Below are 12,583 nucleotides of genomic sequence, written 5' to 3' on the forward strand. Positions count from 1 at the left end.
GATAGGTACTGTAGCATTTTTGGGATTTTGGGATGGAACTGAACACGCGCTAATAATGCACCAGTTGTGAATTTTCCTAAAACCACCTAAAAAATTGTCCACCACTGTCATGAACTATCCTACTTAAAAAAAAAACATCCAAAGCCAGCCCGATTTTGAAACGAAGAGACGAGATCCATTCTGACCTCTTCTTTCTCTCGCTCACTCAAATCCGACGGATGAGATTCCTTCGACCAAACCCTCATCACTCATCCTCATTCCGTCCCGCGCACACCCCGCGCACACCCCGCGCGGACGTGCGACGCGCTCTCTCCCTGACGCCGACTCTCCCTCTCCCCGAGGCCACTCTCCCTCTCCCCGGCGTCGACTCTTCCTCTCCTCTGCCACACAGACTGCCGCCAGGGAACAAATCCAGGGCGGGCGGCACCGACCGCCGACCGCCGGCCCCCGTCCACCGCCCGCAATACTCCCTCTCCCCGGCGTCCCTTGGCCGATGGCGCAGCCGCCGGGGGCGCTGCCTTCAGGGGCGCGGTCGTCGGGGGCGCTACCGTCGGGGCGCGGCCAAGACCCGCGAGGACGAGGCGACGACCACACCAACGCTTTCGCCGGCAGCAGCATCTGCGTTGCCCCTTCCGCGTCCCCGTCGACGCCGCATCTGTCGAGGGGGCCGCCTCCTTCCGTTTTTGCTGCAGCGTGCAACCTCCATGGCGCAGCACCATGGGTGGCAGCTCCCCCACGACACACTGCAGGTTCGCCCGCGATTCTCCTTCTCCTGCATCACACCAAGGTTGGCGGCGAAATCTCTGGGTTGGGCTCTTGCTGGGCTGACCCGGAGGTGCAGAAGCCGGCGTGGCTGTGGCGTCTGGCGGGGCGCAAGGAGAGAAGTGCGCGAGGGCGAGGCTGAGGGAGTCACTCGGGGAGCTCAAGCTCAACACCGTCTACGTCGAGGCCCAGTGCCCAAACATCGGAGAGGTAGGGCTGAATCAAACTGCAAATCGATATGTAGGATTCAGATTCGACGCATTCTAGGCTGTCGTGCAGGTTCAGTACTTCAGCTGTGGGATTTTGGTTTCATTTCGTTTTGATGAATTGACGGTGATGGTGTGCAGTGTTGGAATGGAGGTGGCGGGGCCGGCGGAGAAGGGGATGGCATTGCGACCGCGACGATCATGCTCCTCGGCGACACCTGCACCCGGGGATGTCGATTCTGGAGCCTCCCCCACCGGATGTCCTAGAGCCTCTGAAGACAGCCATGGCAGTCGCGAGTTGGGGGTATGATCTCTGTCAGTTATAAACACGTTGAAGATGATGACTATGCTGCAAATTATCTGACAGATAACATCCTTTGCAGAGTAGACTACGTCGTGCTGACAAGTGTTGATCGGGATGACCTTCCTGATGGTGGAAGTGGCCATTCTGCTCAAACAGTCCGAGCTCTCAAGGTTTATCCATTGTTGACAAGCGGTGAACTGATAACTCTCTGTACATCTACCATGCTGATTTTTTTTGGTTTTTTTTCAGGAGCTGAACCCTGGGATATTGGTAAGAGTGTCTGACTTCAGATTTTTGAGGTGACATGAATGCAGTTTCATCTTTAGCAGACTCTGGTCTAGGATGTATATGCTCACAACATTGAAACTATGAGGAGTCTGCAAAGAATAGTAGTTAGAGATCCCCGAGCAGGGTAATGCGCTTCTTGATTCATTTCTGTCTGAAGATTTTCCAGTTCCTACTCTATGTTCAGTTTTCTACGGACTACATTGGAACAGATTTCCTGGTGCTGTTTTATATCTGACGTGCTTTCATGAAAAATTTGTTTGCAGGCTGGTTGGTCAAACTTAGGGACGTGCCGGTCTGTCTGTGACCTTTTTGGGAAATGCCATGGTGACTGGAGCAAAGCTTGAAGACAAGTTTTTAGTTGGTAACAGGTTAGCAATATCAGCCAACACTGGTGCTGTGTCCATGAGAGGTGATGGTGCATATGGAGTGAATATGGAGACAACTATTGGTGAAAAACTGCACACTTAATGTTGTTGTATTCAGAACTCCCAAGACCCAAGCATTCAGAGGTTGGCTAGCACGCGTCAATGGAAGTTGAACCTTCACTTTCTGTCAAGAATCAAGATAAGTGTAGCTTTGCTGCCGTTTGCTTTTTTTTTTCCATCCAGAAAGGTAGCTTTCAGCTTTCTTGCAGGATGGTTCGTTGCTTCAATTTTGCAAGTGATCAAAATCAGTAGTCTTTCATGGATAGGTTGCTGGATTCATGGTTCCCAAAATCTCGGGAGCGCACACCAGATCATAAGGAAGGAAATGAACGGCCTTTCCTCACAACCGAGTATCCATCTGTCAGGGCCAAAACAAATAGAAGAACAGGTATCCATTGTATTTGTCTAAACAACGCATTATTATAATTTTACTATATCAGTCTAGGTGATTACTGATCCTTGGAGTTCCTGTATTCATCTCTACATCTACAAGATATTGAAAAGAGTATTGTTCTCAGCACAAACGCTGGGATTAGTGTGCTTCAAGCTCTTGGTGCTGCTGTCAGTCTTGACATCAACATAGGCATACACCCAATCTGGGCAGGAGAGGATCTGCACATGTTGGTGGCCAAGAATTTTTCTGGTGTTGCAAAATCTTTAGAAGGTATGATCATCTAAGAAGTGCATATCTTAGCTCCATAATTTGTTCTCATATGCATCAAATCCAATTATATTCTCCATTATAGGATGTGTTGATGGATATCTGAGCTGCATGATGTCTTGCTATATTCTCCATAATTTTCTATTCTTTCTAAATTGAAGCACTATTCCTGAGCATTATCTGTTGTATGTGGCTTCTTATTTCTGAGCATTGTCTATTGTCTATGATGTCTTGTTATTTCTGAGCGCCACCCATTACCAAGGTTACAAGACAAATGATGGCCATTTGCAGCTTTTCCAGTATGTATATGTACAATGTAGTTTTACTTCACTGAAGATCATATCATTGCTACATGTCTCAAATGTTGTTCATTAGTTAGCGATCTGGAGTGAAGGTTCTGTAATTTTTTTTGCAAGGTAATTTTTATTAATTATGTACATTGCTGGAATTGTCTAAAGTCATTTGATTTTATATATTTCTAGGCCGTATCGTTAGCATGAGCAATATACTATTTTTTACAGAATGTTTGACCTGTTTTGTACTTTTACTGAAAGTGGAGGCCGTTCTGCTGCTGGGCAACTTGAGGTAGTCTTCACTGCAAGGTTGTCATCATCAAGTTTTATCAACAGTGAAAGGCGCTCAGTGACATTTTCACTATCTGATTCGGAATCAGAGGAAGCGTAGAATTGTTTATATGATTATAATGCGTATATATAAATTTCAAGTTTCATCAACAGTACCAAGCCTGACTTTTAGATTAATGTGTATATATATAAAATTTAAGTTTTCATGTGCACCTCTGAAATGACATCGTGGTGTTAGCACAGGGTGCTATACAAGTACTGCTCACGTCCTCGGTATAGATATATAGGCTGAGGGCTGAGGCAACTGCCGGTCTGATGGCACGCGCAAACACGCACGGGTTGCTGCCTAAATCTGGTGGGTGGGCCTGATGCCTTTCTCGCCGCCGAGGATGGCGGAAGTCGCGCCCGGCGATCCTGGAGCCCCGGCCGGGCCGCACGCACGAGCGGACGGCGGGACGCCCCCACCCCTCCCACGCTCCATCCCCTCCCATCCCGACTACCCACCCAACCCCCGCTGTCACCGCGCCACCGAGGGCAAAGCCGCGTCGCGAATAACCGTGGGGGCGTGCGCGCATGCGTGCCTCTCTCCGTCCCTCCCTCCCCGCCCGCCCCACCGCCCCACCTCCACCCCCCACCCCGGCGCGAGTCGCGTCTCTCCTGGTCGGAGGCGGAGGAGCGGAGGACGACCACCGGCGCGGACGCAGCCGTCCCGCATTCCCCGATCCGGCCCCGCCTGACCCCCGTTGCCACGGCAGCTCGATCCGACCGACCAACTCGCCGGCCGGCAGGCGCCACGTAGAAATGTAATGCTCGCATTGTATGCCACGCTTCACCCGCCGTTGTGTCGATTCTGGTGTGTGTGCTGATGATGGGGATCCTTGGATGGTTTGCGGGTGATCGATCGTGTCCTCAGTTTTGGTTTCTCTTTGCGTCGACGCCGATTGATCAGTCGAATGCTGTTATCAGTTTTGCAAGTTTCTGGATGGTTTCAGTTTTGGTTTCATTTGTGTGCGGTTGCCTTCAGTTTAAATCACACTGTCTGTCTGCTTTAATTTGATCATCGTTTGCTGGTTCAGTTTTCACAGATTCACCCGAAATCCTTTTGAAGTATTTTCCCCATTGATCAACCCACTATTGTTTTCATTGTTGGAATCTGGATCACGAGGTGTTTCTCACCGATGCCATTTGCACTGACAGACACGTTGTTCGATTGTTAACGTAGATAGAAGTATAGGATGGTATCACTCTGCTATTTCTGCCCCGGGCTCACAACGCGGTCCCGGATGCCCGTGAAGCGGTACAAGAAGATCCTTGCTGAAATATTCCCCAAAACACAGGTCGGGACATGCTGCATCCGTTTTCCCTTTGTCAAATGTGAGCATATTGACGCTTGAACTGTGTCTCGGATTAATTTATTTAATGAGCATGTTTGTTTCTGTTGCAGGATGAAGAGCCTAACGAGAGAAGGATTGGGAAGTTGTGCGAGTACTGCTTCGAAAAACCCTCTTCGAGTGCCAAAGGTTCACCCCCTTGCTTCCTAATTTGAGTTTTGTTGTTTCCATGCCAGGTGTGGAGGTTCTGACCTTTTGAGCGAATTGCTCTTGCTGCTAGAAACAGTTTGCTAGCTCTGTAGCTACTGTAGTGTAGCTTATCTCAAAACTGGAGATGCCTCATGGGACATTGTTCTAGGCCTCTAACTTAATGTTTCAAGTATAGTTCCCTTGTCTCCTTGGTCAAATTCAGTCTCAGTAAGCTTGTCGTGTTATGCATGTTTGTATCTGAGCAGATCACAGTTTACTTGGAGCAACATATTTACCGGGACTTAAGAAGTGAGCAGTACGGCTTTGCAAAAGTGGTGATGTTGATATATCGCAGACTGTCTGTTTCCTGTAGAGAACAGATGTGAGTCTTCTTTTCAAGTTTCTCTTGCTCATATGGCCCTGGATTCTGTGAAGTTAATATTTTTATTTGGTTTGCAATGGATACTTCTTACACTTTATTATTACTTTTGCTGGTTAAAAATGTAATTGTTATTTTCTTAATTCAGGCCTCTGTTTGCAAGTAGCCTATTAAGCATTGTACACACTCTTTTAGACCAAAAGAGGCAGGACGATTTGCGCATCGTTGGGTGTGAAACCTTGTTTGATTTTGCTGTCAATCAGGTATTCCTATTGGAGTAGATGCCATTGTCCGTTAGCAGGATTCAGTTTATATATAGGTATGTCCCATTATTGGTGATCTTGAGTCTGTCTATTCCAGGTGGATGGTACATATCAGTTCAATTTGGAAGGGCTGGTCCCAAGACTTGTGTGAAATAGCCCAAGAAGTAGGAGAAGATGAGAGGGCAACTGCCCTACGAGCTGCAGCCCTGCAATCTCTTTCAGCTATGGTAGGTTCTGTGATTGCACCATATCAAACTGATGTCATATGTTAGCATGGCTTTCTAAAAGTTCTGGATAAATTAATAGGAAGTTCAAAACTCGAAGTGTAAGAGAACTTTTATACTCCTATTTCCAAGAGGAAGTTAAAACATTCTTCCAACACAACTCTAAATCTCTAATTCACAGTTTACTTCATTTCTTATGATGCAAGCAATGAAAGCTCAAAGGCAATAAGTACTCATGAGATGACTAACCTCATATGCATAACTTATGAACTAAGCCTAGCTCAGTTGTGTGAGAGTGTGGATGTATGCCTATATCACCCAAGTTCAAATCCTATTTGATGCAATTTTTGGCTCCTATTTCTGCTTTATTAACTAAGCATGACAACATGTAGTTCGGCGGAGGTGGGTTTTGTATTGTTGTAACTTCCCATACTCCCTCCAGTCACACATGCATGTAGTTTTGGACATTGGCCTGGTGATGGCATGTTTTGTTTTTGACTGGAGGGAGTAGCTATCTAGAACTTAAATCTAAAAAAGGGCGTACCCTAGTGCAGAGAGCTCCCGCTCTGTGCGGGGTTTGGGGAAGGGTGTCAGTGGCAAGCCTTACCCCCGCCTATGCAATGTGAGGAGACCGCGACTCGAACCCGGGACCTTCCGGTCATCTTTTCAAAAAATATTTCAGTGTATGCAGAGGACGTCTTAAAGATTACTGCTTTTCTTATTGTTCTATTATGCCATAACCAGTGAGCATTAAAAATTTTCAAACAAAAATATCTTTGACAGTCATAATATCATGTAGTTTTCTTGTTGAGCAGGTATGGTTTATGGGGGAGCTTTCTCATATCTCGTCAGAGTTTGACAATGTAAGTACTATGAAAGCGAGCTTTTTTTTCTTGTGTTACTTCCCTGTTTAATATGTGCCTGTCAATCTTGAGATTACATCCAAAGAAGAAACATTATTTGGCACTGCAAGGAAGGTTCCTTGCTTATGTTCATTTGGTTACTTTAAAACTATCACTTTTGCAAGCAGATTGCAGCTACAAATGTTTCATCAGCTCTGATTGTTTTCTATTGTATCTTTTAGGTTGTTCAAGTTGTACTGGAAAACTACAAACCTCAGAAGATGCAAAATGATGATCAAAGTACCAATGATGCTGACAACCAGTTGGTGCAGGAAGGCCAGAATGCTGAGCACCCCCCTTCCCCTTTCATTATCACTCCGGCTCCCTCTTGGGAGAACATAGTTAATGTCAAGGGAGGAGTCAACCTGCCAGTGTAATATAATCTTACTTTTACTCTTTGATTGACTTTGTCTTTTCTTCATATACAGTAAGCAAGTGGTTCCTAAACATACTCCTGTGCTGCAGGGAAGATGCCAGGGATCCTAAGTTTTGGTCCAGAATCTGTGTGCACAATATGGCCAAGCTTTCTAGGGAGGCAACCACATTCCGCCGCATCTTGGAATGTTTGTTTCGGTACTTCGGTAACAATAGTTCATGGTTATCAGAAAATGGACTTGCTTTGTGTGTCTTGTTGGACATGCAACTTTTAGTAGAAAGCTCAGGTGCTACTTTTGCATTGTAGTTGATGAGTCTAAGTATATTGTATACGGGTAATGTGGTTGCTTATGTTGTTTAAACGATTTCTGTAGGACAAAATATGCACTTAATGCTGTCACTGCTGATAAAACATATTGAGCACAAGACAATGTTGAAGCAGCCAGACATGCAGCTTAGCATCGTGGAGGTGGCAGCTACCCTTGCAGAACAATCCAGTGCTATCGCTTCACCAGCAACTATAGGCTGCCATAAGTGATCTTGTGAGGCATTTGAAAAGGACATTCCACATTACTCTTGGCAGCAAAGATACGGAATTAGTAAAATGGAACGAGAAATTCCGGAAGGGCATAGATGAATGCCTAGTTCAGCTGTCAAAGAAGGTGCATTTGCCATTTTCTCCATCTGAAATTTTATGTTACCTTCATGTCACAATATAATGGTGCTACTTAAGTAAATGTGATTTTGTAACTGATCCCTCCTTGCAGTTTGGTCTGTATAATATGTTGATTAGTTTCATATGATCTACACACAATGCATATAAGACTTATCAAGACTTTGTTGTGTTGATCAGGTGACTGATGCTGGGCCAGTTCTTGACATGATGGCAGTTATGCTAGAAAACATTGCGAGCACTCCTGTTGTAGCTAGATCAACTGCAGCTGCTGTTTATCGCACAGCTCAAATAATTGCTTCCGTGCCAAATTTGCAATATCAGAATAAGGTATGCTGTTAGAACAAATGAGTTGAAGTGTTAAAATTAATCCCAGACAACATTACTTTCTTCTGGTTTGAAACCTATCTTCTATACTTGATGCCAGGTGTTTCCTGAAGCTCTGTTTCATCAGTTGCTGTTAACAATGATCCACCCCGATCATGAAGCTCGTGTTGCTGCACACCGCATATTTGCTATTGTCTTAGTCCCATCTTCTGTTTCCCCTTCGATTCAAGCCAGTCCCTCTGGCCAGGCAAAGAAACATGACATGCAGAGGACACTCTCTAGGGCTGTCTCTGTATTTTCTTCTTCGGCTGCTATCTTTGACAAGATGAAAAAGGACAAGTACTCAGAAAATTCACAAGGAGAAAGCAAGGACAATAGTTTGCATAGCGTTGGTGAAGGGACCGGACAATCGAAGAGTCAAAACCTTCACGTGTCTCAAAGCCGCCGCCGTAGCATGAAAGTTCCTAATTTTTCCATGAAAAGAGGTCCTTCCATGGCCATGAGAGCTCCTTCAGTAGCGATCAGAGCTCCCTCAATATCTCTGAGAGGTCCTTCAATGGCTTCGAGAGCACCTTCTATGTCTGTAAAGGAAGACCAAAGTTCCTCAAACAAGTCAGATGAGGAAACGGTATAATCAATTCTATCCCAGAATGTATGAAGTGATAATTAGCTACATTTGAACAAAAGATTTCTTATCATGAATAATTGTTTGTGCACTATGCTTAATGCATTCAGGAATCAGTGTTGGTGAAACTGAGTATCCGTCAGATCACACTTTTGCTGTCATCCATCTGGGCTCAAGCAACATCCCCTGAAAATACTCCTGCGAACTATGAAGCCATTGCTCATACTTACAGTTTGCTTCTGTTGTTCTCTGGATCCAAGGTAATCCTACTTTCTATGTGGTGTTCTTTTCCTTGATATCAATACCTGCTTGTAAGGAAGGAACCTGGTAATTATTCAATTGTCACCCAGTCCAACATTTACTTGTGGAGATGAGGTTATATTGTGTAGGATTGCAAGTTCTGTTTGGACCTGGAAATGTTTGTGTGTGCGTGGGGGAGGGAACACAAGGGGATCTTGTAAATCCTGCATTTTATTCCTCCAAATCTTTAACATCTATATAGTAGCTTTTCTTTACAGCACTCCTAAAATCAATGATACACCAGAAGTTTCTTGCTTAGATATGCTGATAAAGACCAATTTTTTGAATATGCACTACACATTTTAAAGTTAGAAGATGTCCATGCAAATTTAGGTCCCTCATGCTTATATACTAATTATGTGCTTATGAGGGATGTGGTTTTGATGGATCAACCCATTCCATTCAACAAACCAACAAAAAAGTGAGCAGTGAGAAGATGATGGACCACCCTATTTCTCACCCTCCCCCCCCCACCCCCAACACACACACACACACACACACACGGGTCCCTTCGATTCTTGTTGGGTAGTGCTAACTGCTCAGCGAGTTTAGACAACACTGTGAGGAACAAATCATGAACTTCTATAAAGTATAAATAAGAAGTATTACACAAAAAGGTTGCAATTTCTTTAGAGCTCATTAGAATTCGCTGCAACAAAACCTCATATTCCAGGAATCATATATTTTCACAAGTTTCTGTTACTCCTATAGTCTATACGTTTCATGAGGTCTGAATTTAGTGTTTGTTACTTCTCTTATTTTCAATATGTATATGTCCCTAAGCCCATTCATAAGCATAGCTCTTATGTAAATTCCTCCTGTTTCTTCTAGTGAACTATAGCAACCTTATGCCTTTTCTTTTCCTCAACAAACATAAGGACGGACCTTAGGAGGAGGGAGGAAAATTCCAACCTGTTAGGTCCTACTTGCTGATGCTTTCTCCCTTTTCCTTCTTCCAGGCATCAACGTTTGAGGCTCTTACCTCAGAGTTTTCAGGTTGCATTTTCTTTGAGGAGCTATTCGCTCACTGAAGCAGGTGATACAGTCAAATTCCGTTTAAAAAATGTTAGAAGTCAATAAGAATTTAGTGTACCCATATAATGTAACTTGTGAGAAATAGGCTTCATATCGTACATGATGGCACAGAAGTTACATATACTAAATGTGGTTTTAATTTGTTTCCTTTCTAACTGTCTGTTTTTTGTCCTTTCTAACCTTGCAGATTCATTACAACCGTGTCGGCGCCGGTCATTGTTTACTCTGTCCACAGCCATGAGTTATTTTCTCATCAAGAGCTTACAATGTGTTGCCACTCATCCGATCTGTAAACAAATGATCAATGATCGTGCGGTATGTAAGATCAAAATTTGAAGCCTCATTTTATTTATCTGTGTTTTCTTTTGATTATGGTAGGGTAACTCCCTAAACAAGACTGTACAGAATGATGGCATAGAATATTAGTTGGGAAGTGATAAGAACGCATTATGGTACCAATTTGAGTGTCAGAAATAGAATTAAGCTATAATCAAACTTGTTACTTGATCTTGTTGTTCTCAGTATCTCTTGTATGTACCACTACTTGTTTGTAAATCATGAGCTTTTTATGTTTAAGCTGTCCCTGGAAAGTTGTTTTTCCGTCTTATAGCCCCTTGCTATCCTTCTGTGCCCTATGGTTAGAGTTTAAATTGACAAATGTGTTCTATACATATTGATCACAATGATGCATAGGCTGGGCAGCCTCCTGATTTATTTTTGTTGATATACCAAATTAGAGTTTGATTGCATCTTCATTTTACTGTGGAGATCAACAAACTGAGGTTTTGTGGTATTGATTTTTTTTTTAACGCAATGGCAGCTCTGCCTTTCAATTAAGACGGAAAGTGGTATTGATTTTCAAAGTACTTCTTTTCATCTTGACTCCTAAGGACTCTCATGTATGCCATGCGCCTTATTTCACATTTCTTTGCTATTTTGTTTAGGCCGATCCATTCCTTCATTTGGTGGATGAGAGCAGACTTACAGCTGTCAAGGATTCTTCAGATGATCCTTCAAAAAATATATGGATCACCAGAGGACAACAGTAATGCACTGAAGTCCCTTCAGAAATAGAACTATCAGAAAGTCAATCTCGAGAGTGCATAGTCTCCACACAATCATGAACAACATTGCAAATATGCTGGATGTAATGTTGACCTTCCTGATGGCATCTTGTTTTCATTGTTTTGACCGAGTTCCATGCAGCTGCTGATGACTTTACTATTTCTGCAGGCGGAATTGCATAATGTGAGAAGCCAATTGCTAAGTGATTTCACTCCCGATGACATGTGTCCGACAAGCACTCAGTTCTTTGAAGTGCATGTTGATAATTCTTCATCAGGGTCTCATGAGACTGGTCACCATCAAGAGGTATATACATCTGGCACAGTGACACATATATCCATCTCCTAGTTTCCATGCTAAAATCATGTGTTCTTTTTAGCAGGGTTTGCTGATTGACCTGGGGAATGACCATGATGCTTTTGGGGAAGCTTCAGAAAGCACAGAAGCTTCCGCATCTTCTGTACCTGCATCAGATCTTCTGAGTATCGATCAGCTTCTTGAAACGGTATGAGAAATCCATTCGTCCTTGCTTTTCCTTGGTTTATCGATCAGCTTCTTGACCTGGTTGAGATTGCCTTGCATACAAGTTGTGTTCACTTGGCATGATAATTTTGTTATATTATATCCGTGTCATTTATTTCAGGTTGGTGCAGAACCAGCACCTCAGGCTGGAGTAGTGTCAGCAGACATTGGATTCAAGGATATGACTAGCCACTGCGAAGCCCTGACGATCGGGAAAACAGCAGAAAATGTCCGCCTTCATGAGCTTCCAGCAAAGCGTACAAGCGGCAGGGCTGCCAAGCAGCCAGCCCAACCAGATGGAGTTGGACCTTTTCCAAGACCCGCAGTTGCCTCAGGTAGTGTACCTCACATTTGCAAGGCATTTATTACCCTCAATAATTTCATTTAAAATCGAACATGGCGCAAAAAACAAGATATTGACGTGAACGTCCAATTCTGAACAGGCGGGGCGCATAGCACGAACCCATTCGCTGATGACAGCCTTCAGGGATATCCACAGTACATGAACGGGCCTAATGGCGACAACGCACAGCCAGGTCAGGACTTCCAACAACAGTCTCTGAAGCTACCGGCGGCGAGCCCATACGACAATTTCCTCAGGGCTGCTGGCTGTTAGAGGTCTAACTTGCAGCAGCCAGACTTTCAGTTACATGGACAATGTCTATTTCAAGATAGTCGGGAAGGAAGATTCTGCGAATTTTCCATTTTGCAGGAAAGGAAGAGGTTTGTCCGCGTATGTGGTCTTAGTTAGAGACTCAACCGGATTCGACACCCATTCTTTACGTATAGCTGTATGTATGTACGTATAGGTTGGCTCTTTGCTGTTGTTGTTTTTGCCAATGCAACGTGTAGAGGGGACTGGGGGAGCAGTGCCTTCTATCATACTGTACATGTAAACATGTTGCAGAAATATATGAAGAAAATGACGTTTGAAGAAATTCTCCGTCATGAATTTGCAATCATTCTGTAAGAATGCAGGAGTGCCGTCGTGCTCGTGCCTGGGTGGCATCTTTATCTCCCTGTCAGCAAGCTGACGACGTCGCAGCTGTTCTTCAAATCACATCGACAATTACAGTATTCTGAATGTGACCCTACAGCCTATTGCTCATTTCATTATGTTCTTCATGTCTTGTAGCTGGAGTG

At 44.2% G+C, this 12,583-nt stretch overlaps 2 pseudogenes; both read left to right on the top strand.

Annotated features, from left to right (window-relative positions):
- Positions 1 to 297: 297 nt before the first annotated feature.
- Positions 298 to 3,156, top strand: LOC136533243 (lipoyl synthase, chloroplastic-like; annotated as a pseudogene).
- Positions 3,157 to 3,167: 11 nt separating this feature from the next.
- Positions 3,168 to 12,204, top strand: LOC136533244 (protein SEMI-ROLLED LEAF 2-like; annotated as a pseudogene).
- The last annotated feature ends 379 nt before the right edge of the window (positions 12,205 to 12,583 follow it).

The sequence above is a fragment of the Miscanthus floridulus genome, unplaced genomic scaffold (genome assembly GCF_019320115.1).
Source record: "Miscanthus floridulus cultivar M001 unplaced genomic scaffold, ASM1932011v1 fs_821_1_2, whole genome shotgun sequence".
Taxonomy (NCBI): Eukaryota; Viridiplantae; Streptophyta; class Magnoliopsida; order Poales; family Poaceae; genus Miscanthus; species Miscanthus floridulus.